The sequence below is a fragment of the Arvicola amphibius genome, chromosome 11 (assembly GCF_903992535.2).
Source record: "Arvicola amphibius chromosome 11, mArvAmp1.2, whole genome shotgun sequence".
Classification (NCBI taxonomy): domain Eukaryota; kingdom Metazoa; phylum Chordata; class Mammalia; order Rodentia; family Cricetidae; genus Arvicola; species Arvicola amphibius.
The window spans coordinates 47,092,501-47,109,903 of NC_052057.2; the positions used below are offsets into that span (position 1 = coordinate 47,092,501).

Consider the following 17,403-nt stretch of genomic DNA (forward strand, 5'->3'; position numbering starts at 1 on the left):
TAATACACAGCTGACAGCTATTGAGTCCTTTTGCATTTGACAAATAAAATCCAGATAAACAAGAAGAAACAGTCTTCAGGGCCAGCCTGACAGCGTGTAAGGGCACTTGCTCTGTGAGCCTCACATTCAGAGTTGGATATCCAAACCCATGTGAGGGGGACAGAACTGTTTCAAGCTTCTCACCCACACAGAAGCCATGGCGCCTGTGTACCTGAAGTCACACACACCTTCGCTCATGCAACAGAAATAAAGTATGCCCAAACTAAACTAAAAACTACTGAAAACTAAAAAGAAGAATCTTAGCACGCGGAAGGCAGAGGCAGGCATATCTCTGTGAGTTCGAGGCCAGCCTGGTCTACAAAGCAAGTTCCAGGCCAGGTTCCAAAGCTACACAGAGAAACCCTGCCTTGAAAAACAAAACAAAACAGAACAAAACAAACAAACAAAAGAGAGTAAGGCTCATAGTTGGTATTGAAAGGGAAAATAAACATGTAAATTTTGATATCATAAAGTTTGCCCACGCTATTAGCCCATGATCAAAATGTTGTGGCAAGTTTAAGGAGTGACAAATCCCTGAAAGATTCCTCCGGGGATTACAATTGAAAAAGGAAATATGTGTTCTAGGTGAAACTAACAAGTCAGCTTGAAAAATTACTGAGCAAAGATTGCATTTATAGTGATGTTTCCGCGATCAGCACCTTCTCTGGTCTCCTAACTCCCTTCAGTTCAGACTTCTCTATCCCGCTGAACCAAAATGAGCCGGTGAGTAGTCAGGCCTGGCTTAGGGGAAAGGGAGGCCTGGCCAAGCTACAGTGAGCTTGCAATTGTGACTGCGTGTGTACTCGGAGGCGTACGGCAGTGGGCGGGCCCAGAATCCCCATGTGGTCCCGACATCATTGACATGGCGGAATCCCCCATCAAACCCTCCTGGTAGTTATTTGAGCAGCGGCGGCGGCCCAAGGAGGCGGCGGAGAGCAGCGGCGGGAGCGGCGGCAGCGGCGCAGGGGGCGGCGGGGATCCCGCGGACGGCAGGCTGGGACGGGCGCCCGGAGCCCCGTTTCAGTCCGAGGGGAGGTAAGGCGTGCGGGAGCGGCGGGCTGCCTGGGGACTTGCCACCCACGGTCGCTCTCGGGTCCCCGCGCTTCGGAGCCCGGGCCGGACACCGAGTCCGCCCGAGTGCGCTGCCGGCCCCGGAGCGCTCCGGGATGCCCGAGGAAAACTTGGCTGCGGAGTCCGGGTCGCCCCGCGACCGCTCGGCTACCCCAAGCTCCCGGCCGAGTAGGGGGCGGCCCCGCCTGCCCCCACTCGCCCCCGCTCGCCGTGGAAGAAAGCGGAGGATGCGGGACGCGGAGCTCCCCTCCTCCCCGGCCCGTCGCTCCGAGGAGGAATCCGCTCCCCCGCCCAGATCCCCACGGCAGGACCGCTGCCCGGGAGAGGGAGGGCGCGCGGCCAGGCCGAGGAATCTTCGACGTGTCACTTTGGGAGGCTGTAGATTTCCATATGGTGGAGGGAGGAGGGCGTGAGTGCGCGCGGAGCTGGGAGTCGGGGACGCCTCTGCTCCCTCGGGGGCGCCGGGCTGCGACCCGGGACCCGGGATGCTTCCCGGGAGGGTCCCTGGATGACCGGTCGCCCCCGCCCCCGCCAGGGCCTCTTGGGGACACTCCCCGCCCGCCGCTGGCCACCTCTGCGCGCCACGTCCTCCCTCCCCGTCCTGCCCCCTGGGCTCCCCCCGGGCTGGGGGCGGGAACCGGCGGCCGCGGCTGGACTAGGCGAGCCAGGCGGCTGCAGGCTCGGGCGGGGGAGCGGGGCGCGGCGGGAAGCAGAGGACGACCCGGTGCGTGTGGGCCAGCGGAGCGCGGGTCAGTCGGTCAGCCTCGAGGGGCGCCCCTGTCGGGGGTGGGGCGGCCGGGAGACGGAGCGGGTGGAATCCGCGCCCTGAGGCGGCGGGCGGGCTGGGCGGGCCGCGGGGACCGTCTGGTTCGGATGGCAGGCAGGGACGGGCTGCCGTGGGAAGGGCCTGTCACTCCTCGCGGAAAGCGGGGCCCGGGGCCGTGCCCGCCTAGCGTCCCCAGCGCAGGGCCGCGGGAGCCCCGGGGACTCTGCGGCCGTCCCGGGAGACCTGGCTGGGCCGCCGGGCGGCGCCGCTGGCCGGGAGCCTTCCCGGAGTGAGTGGCTGGGCTTGGAGATTTTTCGAATCTCGGCTCCCACCCGGCGATCCCAGACGAAGGAAGCCCTGGCATTTTATCCAGACAGTGCCGATTGCAGACTTCCTTAAAAGTTACAACTTTTTATTTTCTTTTCTCGCAGGCCCAGCGTTTTCTTTAAACAAAATGTAGAATTTGGCCGCTATGAGGCTGACGCTGGGGCCAAAAATGCACACGTTTATCTCCATCCCGGCTAGTCCCCCTCCCCCTCTCCCCTCCCTGGCTTAATCATATTTTGGAACTGGTGAGGGCTTTGTTGGGTAGCCACCCTTAATGCTTGTCTGTTTATTTTTTAATGTGCAACTAATTTGATTTGAATTTCCTCCAGTTTCCAGGCCTTACTAGGAAAAGCTAGTGGAGAAGGAATATGCCACTTTCTTTTCTTTTTTTTTTTTTTTTCTTTCCTTTTTTATAAATGTGGCAAGAGGTGGGGCATTGGGAAAGGGGAGGCACCGTGGTCATGGCAGAGAGTCAGTAGGAACAGACAGACCCGGAAGAAAAGGAATCCGTTCTGGAATAACATTCTTTTTAAAACAACAACAACAAAACAAAACAAAATTCAGGCTTTGAGCAAAAAATTCACTGCTCTGTTCGGATTTGGGTCCCCGGCCCTCCTGCACCTTAAAGTTAGCCTGGGACTTGGGTAACTTGAGCGATGCCACAGAGTCCATAGCAGCTCTGGTTTTGTGACTTTTTGGGGGGCTGTTGGTTCACTCCTCTTTGGAGGCTGGCTCTGGATGCAGTAAAGACTGGTTGCAGTTAATTTCCTGGTTCCCTAGGAGCAGCTGAGCTGCCTAGGGGAAAGGCTCTCTCTGGGCATGCTTCTGCCCAGGATGGCACAGTTCTCAACAGCGGTTCTTTTTTTTTGTTGAGATCCTGGCCTGGCTAAAAAAATGAAGCATAGTTAATTGATAATTGGTTTTTTTTTAAGTAAAGGAATTGCTGTCCTAATATTGTTTTTAAAACCACATGTGCTTTTTAAGCATTTTGGTTTGAATGCTTATGAGAGAAAACATTCATTTGACAAGATAGTGTTCCTTGAGGATCTCTTAAAATTTTGAGACTCTGGGGTGGGGGCTTGCAGTATCTAATGACAGTATATACAGTTTCAGAAAGACATACCAGTAATCTTTTAAGACACTTAAAAATAGCTGTCTTGAGAGCATTGGCTGTATGGAGCTGGCTTCTGGAGGAATGTTGAGGATGGGCACCAGGAGCTGGCTAGCTGTTTATTCCCTGGCATTTGTGCCCTTTCTGCTCAACTCTTAAAACTTCCCAAACTTCTCAGTTTAGGAAAATGATCCACAGGGCAGAGAAGGGACTGGTTCAGAGTTATGATCATAGAACAAAATACAGGATTTTCTGTGGTGTAGCCGTGGCTGGTCTTCCAGAGCCGTCCCCTCCCTGGGCTCCCCAGGTACTGGGATGAGAGAATGAAGCACCGTGCCTGTTCGAGATGCACTTACAGTTTGTTCCTTCTTAGATAAACACCATGTCTGCCCTTTATACATTATTTGATTAAAATTCTCGAATTTTAATTAAAGTTGCAGTACATGTACATTTTGCAAACAAGGGCATGTAAGGTCACAGATCAGGATCAAGTAGATCCAAACACCGTCCAGTAGCGTTTCTCCAGGCTAGACATGTTCTGTCTAGACTGTCATACTGCAGCCAGGAGGCGCATGCAAACTGACTGTTGAAATGTGGCAGGTGATTCAAGAACTGTCTTTTGAATTTTATTTTCTCTAAATTATTTTAAACTCAAATGTGAAACACAGAACTTTATGACTCCTGCGGCACTCAACTGACCTGCCGTGCTCTTTGAATCTCCACATTAAGTGTTCTTTATTCACAACCAGAAGACTTAGGGCTACATTTTTAGTGTTTGCTATTGAACCCAGGGCCTTGTGCATGCTGGAGGCAAGTATTTACCACAGTGCTAGATCCTCAGCTCAGCCCTTGAATTCATATTCTAAATAGAATTTAAAGTCTAGGATGGCTGTGCTTTTCCAAAAAGAGTGGAAACATAAGTACTTAACATTTTAAAATGCTTATATGTCAAAACTGATGGGCTGGTCTTCAAATAGTTATTTAGTTGGAATAATTGTGTACATGTACATTTTGCTGGAAAAGTAGCCAGTTCTTACCTGCATTGAGGGCAGTAAAGTAGCATAGGCAGGCATTGTGCCTCACACCTGTAACCCTGGCATTCAGGAGGCAGAGGCAGGAAGATCAAATGAGTTTGATGGGTTACATAGTAAATCTTAGGTCAGTTTGTCCAAGAAGAGAGACTCACGTCTCACCCTGTCCCTCCTCAAAGTAGTATAAATGTTAGGAAGCAAGATGCAAGACGTTAGTAGAGTTGGAAGAAACAGAAGGACAACCCTGCACACTCCATCACCTGTTCATTGGGCAGTTTTTTTCGAACGACCTCGAGGTTGTCTTTCTGGAGTTGCAGCATTGGGCTGAAGAGTTTAAGTAGCCTTATTATCAAAACATAAAATTAAATCATCAAACAGGGTGTGGTGGCCGGTGCCTTTAGTCCCAGCACTCAGCAGGCAGAGGCAAGTGGATCTCTGAAAGTTTAAGGCTAGCCTGGTCTACATAGGGAGCTCCAGCCAAGGATGTATAGTGATACACTGTTTCAAAAAAACAAACCAGACCCCCAAACAGTCAAGCACTAGATTTATTCACCAGTTATGCTAGACTAGAACAGCCCGAATGACCCTCTGAATAGCAATAAGCAAATGGTCAGAGAATTTTTTTGACAAGTAGGTTTAATTTCCATCTGTCGCATTTTTGAAGTTTCATTTGGTAAAAGGAATTCCAAAAACTTCCTGATCTTGTATGAGATAGTGAAACTCCAAGCTCATTTATCCGACTCAATTCGATTTGTAGATATTCCAGAACTCAGTACTCATTTTTGTTTTTATTTTGAGGATAGGGCAGGGTGGAGGAGGATGGAAGGGGCATGCTCATTCTTCATGACTTCACAGCAGGAATATCAAGTTAATGTTTGAGTGTTTAATTTGTAAAAAGTATTTTCCCCCATGATAGAAAGAAGAGAAATATATTTTAACTTTGGTATATGAGTGTTTTATTTATGAATGTGTGTGCATGTGTATTCGTTGTGGAAGCCAGAGGAGACTGCCAGGGTCCTAGTCTATCACTGCCTGCCTTATTCTCTTGAGCCAGGTTTCCTCCCTGAATGAACCCGGAGCTAGTTTAGCAGGCACCAAGCCCCAACAAGCCTCAGGTCCCACTTCCCATTGTGCTGTGGTTACAGGAGTGTGTGGCCACACCAGGCTTTTTATGTGGGTCTGGGGATTTGAACTCAAGCTCTCATGCTTATAGAGAAAGCGCTTTTACCCAAGGAGCCTTCTCTCAGTTCTGTTTTCTTATACTTTTAATCACTTGGCCTTGTTTCCCAAACACTCCAGGAAAAGACAGGTGAGGAATAACGTCTGCTTATTTAAAGAAAACTTATTTTTCATTGTGTGCCTTTTTTTGTGGGGACCTGTGCGTGTGAATGCGGTGCTCTGGGGGCCCATGCTGTAAAAGGTCTCCTGCAGCTGGAGTCACAGGTGGTTGTGGGCTGTCTCCTGTTAATGCTGGGGACTGAACTCTGTCCCTCTGCTGTAGCAGAGCAAACCCTTAACTGCTGAGACAGCTTTTCAGCCCACACTTCAATATGAAAGAAACAACTTCCATGTTCAGTATGAAGATGTTTGAATCTGTGTGTATCCTCTAGGGTCACAGGGACAATTGCAGGTCATAATTGTGACTCCTCAACACAGTAGGATCCCAAAGACTTGTGCCAATGAATCAGTTTTATATATATAAAACTGCAGTATTATTTTAGTGCGAGTATAAATCACATTGCCTCCAGCTATTGGAAAGTTACAAATTCAACTACAGGCAAAGCGTTGGTTAACGAGAGCATGCAGACATTTGAATGTCTTGTTCATACCCATTCCTGGCCGTGGGGAACATCGCACTATTTTCTCAGAATCAGGGTAAGAACTGTGTTATAAATAGAATTATCGTGTCCTAGGGAGTGTGCCAAATATGGAAACAAGATTTAACCATGATATGTGTGGTTCACTTTGCTAGGACATCAGGATGCTTAATACAAACGAGAGCCTCACTGTGATCTTAGAGATGCCGAGTGACAGGCAGAGATTGAGGACTGTCTCTTAGCATCGGTTTGGTGTCATCAAACCTAGCTTGTCAAGAAATCATTTTCATGTTCACCCACATGTCTCTCAATTTGGGTTTTTCCATCTTAATATACGGAAAAAGCAACTCATATATCTTTTAAAATGGTTACCATAGACATTAGCTGGTGTCTTTAAATGTGTTTGACAAAGCTTTATATAAACTCAATAATAGTTCATTATTCTCCAGAGTTTCCATTGGAGCTAGCCCTATGGAATTTGCATGTATTTAGAGACTGTAGATTTGTGCTGGGACAGTTTGAAAAAAATGATTTAGTTTTCCTTCTGTGGTCAGTAAATGAACCTTTAGGCTTAGATCGTCTCCTTACTTCCTCCCTACTGTCAATGGACTAGCCTGTAAGTAGGTCTCAAAAGCTGGTGCTGCACCTAAGCTATCCTCCAAGAACCGTTGGCAAGTCATGGTACGGCTGGACTAGCACACTGAGTACGTGGCCTGGCCAGCGTGGTTTTCTCTGCTCAGGGTCACTGCTGAGATGAAGCAGGAAGTGCAGTTTCTGAGAGGAGATCTTCCAATACCAAATGCTGGCCAAGGCTTCAGTCCTTGTGTTATCTGCGCCTTTCCCTTGAGCTCTCAGCCCTTGGAGCTGGGAAAGGAGTCATGTTCTCCGTGCAGGCCAGTCTTCGCAGCCTCCTTGCTCTCTACCTCACAACTGTTACTCTTCACACTGGTGTCAGTGTGCTAGAACTGGAGCTTCCTGGTAGGACTCCATTTCCAGGTGAACCTTAGCCTGTGTGTGGGGGGAGCAGCTTTATTCTACAGTTTTCTTTGGTATTTGAATTAATAAAATGTGCATAAACATATGCTTAGGGTCTATGTTTTAGAGCGATGGAACATTCTTGGATTGTGGTGGCTAGACAGGGGAGCTTGGTCAAACCACATACAGGCACTCATGGGAGGGTCACTTGGGGATTACCTGAGCCCTTTGCAATATACAGCCAAGGAGATGCCAGTCTGAAGTTGTGGCTCACCTGGGGGATGGTTCTTTGTAGTAGATTTAGCAGCAAGGATCAGTGCTTGGAGATCAAAGGTATGTGGGACAGGAGAGGAGGATCAGAGGGTGTGGAGTTTAAACCTACTGCGTGCCAGCCTGTGAGGTTCAGTGGCCAGCTGTCCGCCAGTGAGGCTGTTTCCTCCTGTGAAGACAGATCAGCATTGCTCTTCTTTGCCCTGGTTTGAGATGCTCCGGCTTTGCACTCATAAGTCCTGATGTTCCTGGCAGCATTGTCAGTTCCAATACGGTTCCTAATTGGCGCCCGTATCATATTTCATAACTATAGTGTCATTTAACCTCCCTGTAACTTTTCAATAACAGACTTTTTGAGTACGTGTGCGGGGAAGGGGTTGTGAGCTGATGTTGAGCGATGGAGTTGAGGTTTTAGCATCAGTGTTTAAAGTATCTTGTGTTAAATGACTGTATTTGAGCTGAGAGTGTCAGAAGTGCCTTCATTGTTCTAGATGCAGCTAATTAGAAATGTTTAATTATCCAGGCAAAACCAGAATGAGGCTTGACGTCCTATTCCTAATGAAAAGGTTTTAGGGTCACCAAAGTGGCTCAGCCAGTAGAGGCTCTGGCTGCCAAGGCTTGCATGACAAGCACCTTTCTAGGCGTGAGCATCTCCTTGTCCCCGAAAGGCTTTAAGGACATTGTTGCTTTTGTTTTCCTTTTCGAGACAGGCTCTTACTTAGCCCAGGCTGTCCTCCATCACTGTGTGCTGGAATTACGGCTGTGTGTTAGCCTTACGTTTGCAGAGCAGGCCTTCTGACAGTTGACTGCTTCTGCCTCTGCTTTTGGGCCTACTTGTAGGCATTCGTGAATTAAGTATTTAGATTTCTACTAAAGAAAGACATTCTAAGTGACGGGAGGTATTTACCAGAAATAAGTAAATATCCTTAAACACATCTGTGATGACTAATCTTGGTTGTCAACTTGATACGCCTGGGAAGAGGACCCTCAGTTGAAGAATTGCCTCTGTCAAGTGGCTCGTGGGCATGTCTGTGAGGCGTTTTTCTGATTGATAATTGACGTGGTGGTACCATTCCCTAGGCTACTGATTCTGCACTATGTCAGAAACGTAGCTGAACATAAGCTGGGTAGCAAAGTCAACGGTGGTCCTCCGCTCTTCAGTTCTTGCCCTGTGTTCCTGTAATGGCTTCCTTCCGTGACAAACCTCTAAGCAACCTCTAAGCCAAATAACCCCTTTCCTCATGAGTTGGATGTAGTGTTTTATTACAGTAACAATAAGCAATCTGGAATAACATCTCAGTATATTTTACACCCAGTCACTCAAGTATGGGAGTTTTAACAGCATAACTACTGTGGGAATAGATTTGTCAACTTAAAAAATTATTTGCCAGGTGGTGATAGTGCACACCTTTAAGCTCCAGCACTCAGGAGGCAGTGACAGGCGGATCTCTGAGTTTGAGGCCAGTCTGTTCTACAGAGCGAGTTCCAGGACAGCCAGAGCTACACAGAGAAACCCTGTCTCATGAAACAAAACAAAATAAAACAACAACAACAACAACAAATTTATGTATCTATTATGTGTCTAACCCACTGAATTCATGGCATGTGTACTCCCACTGGGGTATGAGGAGTCAACCGCTGGCCCCACTTCCAGAGCAAACTGACCCTTGTGGCAGTCACCAGCTGCCGGCAGCTCTTCAGTTTGAGGGGAAAGCTCAGAAGATTTGCCAACTTTTTATAGTAGTGTAAAATCTTTAATGTATTTTTAGGATGTGTACTCCATTTCTCTCGTGTTTTAAGAGGTTTTCTGGGGGTCCTGGAGGGCATGTAAGATGCAGCGCTCACCTAGTGTAGAAGCCTTTGGTTTAATTTCTGTACAGTACTTAATTATAGACAGCCAGCCACAGCCACCCGGTACCCTCTATTGTTTAAATCAGCTAAGGAAGATAAGGAAAGTGATAAATATTGCTGTCTCCTTTTTTTTTTTTTCTATTGTATGTTTTCTTACCTCGGGGAAAAATAGTTCTGTTTTAGAGTAACATCATTCTGGATTATTGAATCGGATAATACTTAAAAATACATTGAATCAGGTCCCTGCTGTGTGTTGCTGTAGGGCATGTAAAATAGTATCTTTTCTGTGGAAAAGTTTTGTAGTTCATAAAAGTATTCAGCCAGAATTACCATATTGCCAGCAACTTTCTTCCGAGGTTTTGACCCAGAAGAAAGTGGGGACTCAGATGTGTTGAAGTCACGGTTTATAACAGCATTATTTGCAGCAGGCCAGAGGTGGAAATAGTCCGTGTCTGTCTACAGAGGAGCGCATAGACCAAATACAGTATCCCATGGATACTCAGCTCTGAGGGGGTAGAGAGTGTGCCCTACAACATTCATGGACCCTGAAACACAGAAGGACACGTAGTAGTTGCTGTGCTAAAGTGCCCGAAGAAAAGCAACTCAGGGAATAGTTTATTTTGGCTTCTGGGTCCGGATGTATAAAACTCTATCATGGTGGGGAAGGCATGGCCGCAGGCAGGTGTGGGAAGCTTCCTGATGTGGGAGCAAGAGGAGAGAGGAAAGAGAGGAGTAAAGACCAGAGGAGAGAGGAGGGAAGAGAAAGTGGGACAAGATCATAAACCTTCTTGACGTACTTCCTCAGCAAGGGTCCTCCATCTAAATGTTCCCTAACCTTCCCAGGTGGCCCCACCAAATGGGGACAAAGTGTTCACACCCATGAGCCTGTGGGAGAGGTTTTTCATTTAAACTACCATAGATACGTATCGTATATTAAATATCGTACATTTCTACTTGTATGGGATACCAGTGATCAGTAAGGTGGTGGAGACAAAGTAGCTGGGCGGGCAGGAGGATAGTAATGGATGGCTAGGGTCTGTGTTGGGAATGATGAGGAACTATAAAACTGGATCGTGAACATGGTGCAGAGCCATTATGGATGTATGTAACCCTATGAAATTGCATGCTTAAAAATGACTAGAACATGAACTTGTTACTGTACTGTGTGAAAAATTTTACAAGCTGAGAGAAAAATTTAAGCTATAATCTGGTAAGGCGGACTCCTCTTTCATCTTTTGCTTGTTTATTTTTTGAGATGGGGGCTCACAGCCCAGGCTGGCCTCCAGCTTGCTGTGTAGCTGAGGATAACCCTCTGATCCTCCCACTTCCACCTCCTGGGTGCTTAGATTAAAGGTTTCACAGGCATCACACACACTATGTGGTGCTGGGGGTCAAGCCCGGGGCTTTCTGCTAGGCATTTCTGAATACCAACTGAACACCGCTGTCCCCTCCCCGTGTGAAGATGTGTCTCCTCAGTTTTATCTGGTTTCCAGTGAAGAGGAAGCAAAGGTTGTAGTTTCCTGAGGGTGAGAAAGGCACCTCAGTACTTACACAGAGCAGGCGGCCTGTTTGTGTATATGGCTGCATAAGAACACAGTCTTTCCTGACATGCTCGGTGTGCTGCGGAGAAGTGAACTAGATGGACCTGAACTAGATGGACCATTCCGAACCTTGAACTCTTGATTCACTTTTATGAAACACATGGCTGTTTCTATCTAAGAAATTAGTCCAGTCATCTCGAGTAGTCATGTTGGAGATAGTCACTTAAGTGATGGGATAAGAAACCTGGGCATCATGGGTAATTTATACATTTGAGACGTTGGAACTATCAGATACATATGCCAGTGGAAAGACCTACACTCACATACAGACACACTCTAAGGACAGTCAGATCCCACTTCCTGCTGCTCTTGAAAATAGTGAACTCACAAGGGTGTGTCAGCAGTGTGCACGTGTATTCTCCAAGTGGGTACATTTCCTTTTGACTATAACCATGAATAGCTATATATTGTATATCTATGTATACATTATAAAAATATTACCATATATGTAAGTGGCTTGGCACAACGCCACCATGTGAGTGTTGATACCGTGGCTGGTCATTTTTGTGTCCTTTTTTCTCAAGAGGAAACTATTCCCAAGCAGTAGGAAAAGATGCTAGAGTCATGGTCTTCTATTGCGGAGAAGTGTGAAGAAGAGCCACACTACGCTTACAGAATCACGGAGGGGCAAACAATGGGCCATTCTTTGCTATCATCAGTGTGTTCCAGCGTTATCACTTCAGATACTTTATCCCAGTGGCTCTCAACCTTCCCAGTGCTGTGATCCTTTACTGCAGTAACTCATGTTGTGGGGACTCCTACGTTAAACGTCTTTGGCTGCTACTTCATAACTGTGACTTTGCTTCTGTTATGAAGAGTAATGTAAATATCTGATACGCAGGCTATCTGATACGTGACCCCCAAAGGGGTCATGACCCACTGCTGCCTTGTCATTTTCTCAGACTTGAACATCTCCTAGAACACGACCTCTTCAGGGTTGTTGGATTGTCTCATTGTCTCTCTGGACAATAGAGATGACTGCTGATCGATCTAAATTAGGCTTCCCTCCCTCCCCTTCACCTCTTCCCTTTCCTCCACCCCTCCCTTCTTTGGTGCTGAGATAGCCAGGGCCCATGTGCTATGAGCAAGCACTTTACCAATGTGCTGGACCCCCAGCCCAACTAAAGGGTCTACATGTTGATAGATGCGTCCCACGTTGAGTTTGAACTTATAACCTCTCTTCAAGCACTCAGTTGAGATTCTTCTACTGAAGAATCTTGTTAATTATAGACATTTTGAGTTCCTATTATGTTGAGTTTTTTTTCCATTCAGGGTAATACATATTGAAACAAATTAAAGACATTTAATTAGTTTAATTAGATTTTCATCTATTGCTATTTTAGAAAAATCAAACTACTAGGAGTTTTGTGGACTTTCCCCTGAACTCAGATGGTTGATTTAGAAATTTTTTGTTTACTAAATATGTGGCTTTTGATATATAGGTTTTGCTTGTTTTTGGAACCAGCAGAAATTATAACTACAACCATAACCATATATATATATTTGTGTTCACATATATATGCAAATACATATATACATACACACACATTAAATCAGGTCTGTCATATAACTCAGGATGGCCTAGAACTTGCTTTATAGCCTAGGGTAATTTCAGACTCAGGAAACTTCTCCCTCCGCCTCCGAGGTGCTGGGATTACAGGCATGTGCCACCATGCCTGCTTCCACATTTATCATCATGCATGTTTCTCCAGGCTTGGGACAATGGGTGTGTGTGTTCCTAGGTAGCTGAATATTAAGGCCAACCAAAGTTGGATTCTTCCTTTGTTCTTGTCTATTGCTTAGAAACCTAATTTTTTTTGATACAATGATAATATTCTGATATCTCCCAAGAGGCTCCCTGGATTTTTCCTGGATTGTTTTCTGTAATGCCAATTTAAACTTAGGTTGAGAGAACATGGAGAACAAAAGTAGGCTTCCCAGAAAGCAATCTGTACGCCTCTTAATGTGGAGAATGTGAAAATGTGAGGCATTGCTTCAGGAAGTAGCAGCGAGGCCTCGCCGAACAGACGTGTTCTGTGTGAGGGAGGCTATGCAGAGGGCCTCGTGACTCTGAACGCTCACTCTGTGTCTCTGAGTTGAGCTACTCTGTGGAATTACATGCCGTACCCCTCATTTGCACCTGGAAAAGCAAACACATTCCTGACCTGTCTCTGTTTTCACAGTGAACCCTGTGGTGCTGTCGGTTGTACCGAAGCCGTCACAGGTCTGGGATGCACAGGATTGCCTAGAGCTGGGGGAGAGGCTCCTGTGCTTAATAAAAGTAACCTCAGGATCGGAGGAGCCTGGAGCCTGCGCCTTCCTGGACAGCCAAGGCTAAACCTGGCTAGCTGGCAGCCCTAAATGCTTCCTTTGTTAGAGGTCACTTAGCTTTCTGCTTCATCTTTAAAAGCGAGTTCCCTGGAGGTGAGTTAAGGACAAGGGGCTGAAGTGAGGCCTCACTGGTTTCTGTCCTTGTTAAGTTGGTGTGGACAAAGAACATGTAGAGATGCTCCTCATGACCACCACCCGAGGCCACTTTCTCGCTTCTTCCTGGAAGTGTGATCATGGTGCAGAGGGGCCTAGGTTGCTCTCTACTTGTGCTGGTGACAGTGGTTCAGGTCATCTTCTGGTTTGGCTGTGTGTGCCGAAACAGGAAGCACCCCGCAGACACCAGTTCTTAGAGCCTTTGTCCATCTCTGCAGAGGGCCCTTATCCTGGCTGTAAGGGCTGGCTGACTGGGGGCATCCTTAAACCTCATGACAGCACAGCATGAAGAGCAAGTTAATGTTTGAGTGTTTGTAAAAGTATTTTCCCCTGGGATATAAAGAAGATATATATGTTTTAACTTTGGTATATGAGTGTTTTATTTATGAATGTGTGTGCACGTGTGTGTGTGCTAGTTGTGGAAGCCAGAGGAGACTGCCAGGGTCCTAGTCTATCACTGCCTGCCTTATTCTCTTGAGCCAGGTTTCCTCCCTGAATGAACCTGGAGCTGGTTTAGCAGGCACCAAGTCCCAACAAGCCTCTGGTCCCACTTCCCATTGTGCCGTGGTTACAGGAGTGTGTGGCCACACCAGGAATTTTGTGTGGGTCTGGGGATTTGAACTCAAGCCCTCATGCTTGCAGAGAAAGCGCTTTTACCCGCGGAGCCTTCTCTCAGTTCTGTTTGCTTTTAATCACTTGGCCTTGTTTCCCACTTTACCACCATCTCCTACAAAGAGGAGATGTAATAATTAATTTTGGATAAGAGATGCCAAAATTTGCTTGTGTATCTGACAGCCCTCCCCCACCACACACTCCTTGTTTTGAACCAAGTTTGACTATATAATCCTCAACTCACTGTATAGACTGGGCTGCCTCAAGTTTATGGTTAGTCTCTTGACTCCTCCATGCTCAGGACACTCTGCCCTCTACACCCATACTTGAGGATATTTTTATGAAATTATAGTCTTTTAGGAAGTAAGTTCATTATTAGAAATCTTTTTTTTTTTTAGTGAGAGGTCTGTGATGACAATGGAAGAAATAGATTAATACATTTTGTAGCTTTTATTTTATTTCAGACTTTATTTAGCAATACTTTAAATTTCCATAACAGTTCATTATTATTGAAGAGACTGTTACTTACAGGTTTTTGATTTTTGGACATAATTTAACCTGTGCTGTTACCCATCTTATGTCCTTATTGCCTTTGGCAATCTTGAGAGATCTTAGGATGCAATTTTCTTTTTAGCTTTTCTTGTTTGCTTGTTAGAGTCGAGGTCAATGTGGGAACAGTGGCACTTTCTATTTATGTATTTATTACCATCTATTTTTGAAAATTTACTTCATGCTTCTTAGGAGTGTATTTAAGGGCTGGAGAGATGGTTCAGTGGTTAAGAGCACTGGCTGCTCTTCCAGAGGACCCAACATCCATATGACAGCTCACAACTGTCTGTCACTACAGTTCCAGGGGATCTTACACGCTCACATAGACATACATGCAGGTAAAACACTAATGAACACAAAATTAAAAGAAATAAATATTAAAAAAAGCTTACTTAAATGCAGCAAGACTCAGCACTTGGTTAAGAAAGAATAGAGAGCACCAGTCAGTGTCTCCAATATGGATTCTTCTAGCTTTCCTCTGTCACTGTAAGTTTGGGTCCCAAGTGTTTACCGTTCACTTCCTTGTTTTGCAAGTTTGTTTTTCTTAGTTTGAGGAGCTGAGATGGTTGGGGCATAGACTGGTTGGTAGGCGGGTACTTGAGGAAGGATGGGGAACCAGCCGAGGTGAGTTTGTTCTATTGCATTTCATGTGGGGTGACAGATTTTCCATTCACTGAGTCATGGGCCAATTTAGGAGAGCGACTGCCCTGCTCTTTAACAGAGAATCCTTCCTTCCTTCCTTCCTTCCTTCCTTCCTTCCTTCCTTCCTTCCAGCAAAACAAAGCTTACTGGAATGTTTGTATGTCATCAGTACTTTTCATTTCTATCCAAAAATATATTTGATCATCATTTTCAAGAAATCATAACCAATAAATATATACATGAATGAAAATATAGAATGATTTTTTAGAAAATTAGATTATAGGATGTTATATGTAAAGGAAACATCTTTCTAGGAATACCATTTCTTTGGCATTCTTTAGCCCTTGTGCATAAATAATAGATCATTATCACATAGTTTCGTGCTTGGGGCCATGTGAAATCACTCACTTCACTTGGAATTCATGTTTCGGTAAGAAGAGAAACCCTAATTTAAATGATTTGTAGTCCATGGCTGAAGCTGAGTGCCCTGGAGGGTTTCGTCCAGTCTGTAAGTCCAGTCTTGTCTGTCTGGAGGGCTCCCCAGGACTGCCACCTGCTCAGAAAGTGACCTTGCCATCTTACTGTTTGCTTTTGTCAGCACTCAGAGATTCATGAGGTGCATTCCCAGAGAGATGGCAGGTTCCCGAACAGCCCAGTCGTGTCGGATGTCTGCCAGCCTTCCCAGAGGGATGGCAGGTACCCGAACAGTCCAGTTGTGTTGGATGTTTGACAGCCTTCCCAGAGAGATGGCAGGTACCCGAACAGTCTAGTCGTGTTGGATGTCTGCCCCCTTCCTCTGAGCTTCGGCTCCTCACGGCCTCATGTCCGCACAGGTGATGGCACTTCCTACCTCTTTCACGTCACTCCTGAGCTGCTCATGTTAGTGAGCTAGTGGGTGCTCCGGACCTGTGAAGCACTTTGGGCCTGGGTGGGTGGGTGGGGAGGGCATTTCTGAAGGGCAAGCATTGCTTAGGATGGCCAGCTTTATTCCTAGCATTTTTTTTTCTCCTTGCCTCTATGAAGAAAGGTTGTTCTTTTTAAAACAGATATATGATGGGCCTGCTTCCTCCTCTTCTCCATCTGGGATCAAAGGCAGTGTGATAAGGGAGAGTTCCTCTCCTCCACCCCTTTCTCTTTCTGTGGATCGCTCTCATTTTAAAAGTGAGAACCAGCCTTGATGTGAGTGGGTGAAACCACGGGGATCCCAGATCCTGCCTTTCATCTCTGAGTCAGCACCTCAGATGCTTTCCTCCCTCTTTAGACATCAGAACTCATTGGCAAGATGTCCTCTTTCACTACAGTGACCTGGAGGACCTGCAAGATGGCTCAGCAGGTCACAGGTACTCTTGTTGCAGGCCTGGAAACCTAAGTTCTAGCCCCAGGACCCACCTGAAGTGTGGAAGAGAATGGAGTCTACCAGGTTGTCGTCTGATTGCCAGACATGCACACATACACACAGTTGCAATAAGTCAAATAAGTGACACCAAATCTCCTGATGGCTAGAGTAGCTTTTTCTGCTTTAGCAGTGCCGAACCCTCACTGACCTTGGAAGTGATAAACTTTACTTCACAAAGTAAAAGATGAGAACAGCACTAAGTTCCAGACAGCCGTTTGCTGGCAGGTTCTTTAGTACCCATAAACACTGTTGAATGGCGAGCATGTGGGGACCACACCCTGTCCTGCATCAGAAGGACGAGTGAGCCAGCATTAGGCCTTCATGCTGGGGAAAATAACACCTCCTTTTCCTTTCTAAAGCCACCCAGGCAAACTGATGAAAATGAAAGGTCCTTTGCTCCAGACTGAGCTCCACCTCAGTGCAGGCCTCGGGCCATGTTAATAATGGCAGTCCCATTATTGTCTTTCAGCGGCTGGAAGTGCTGTGGGCACCCATCAGATCTGTTGGAGTGGCCCTGGCTGGAAAGGAAGAAAATCTAATTTTGTGACTTACAAGGAGGAAGGGAAAAAGTCCCAACACTGTGCCACGGGGACTCACTGTTGGAGTGAGAAGAGTGTCATTTAAAAAACTCTGCAGGTTTTTAGTTGTTGGGACGTTTGGCCTTTTCCCACTTGGAAATGGTGAACAGGTTTATGTGCAAGTTAGGTGTGCTGGCAGCCTTTCCCAATGGACGTCGGACTGACCCAGTTTTGGCCTTTTTTTTTCTTAATCGTATGTTTGCAAGTTACCCTGTTGCTCCACATTTCTTGGCAGTTGGCAGCCTGTTTCTCATAGAAGACTTTGTGGATTCCCAACACCCCT

At 46.4% G+C, this 17,403-nt stretch overlaps 1 protein-coding gene across 1 annotated transcript in view; it reads left to right on the forward strand.

Moving 5' to 3' along the window:
* Window positions 1-894: 894 nt before the first annotated feature.
* Window positions 895-17,403, forward strand: part of Fndc3b (fibronectin type III domain containing 3B) — a 301,266-nt gene continuing 284,757 nt past the window's right edge. Inside the window, 1 exon segment of the mRNA XM_038347774.2 lies at window positions 895-1,074. The gene's annotated coding sequence lies outside the window, so the exon portion shown is untranslated.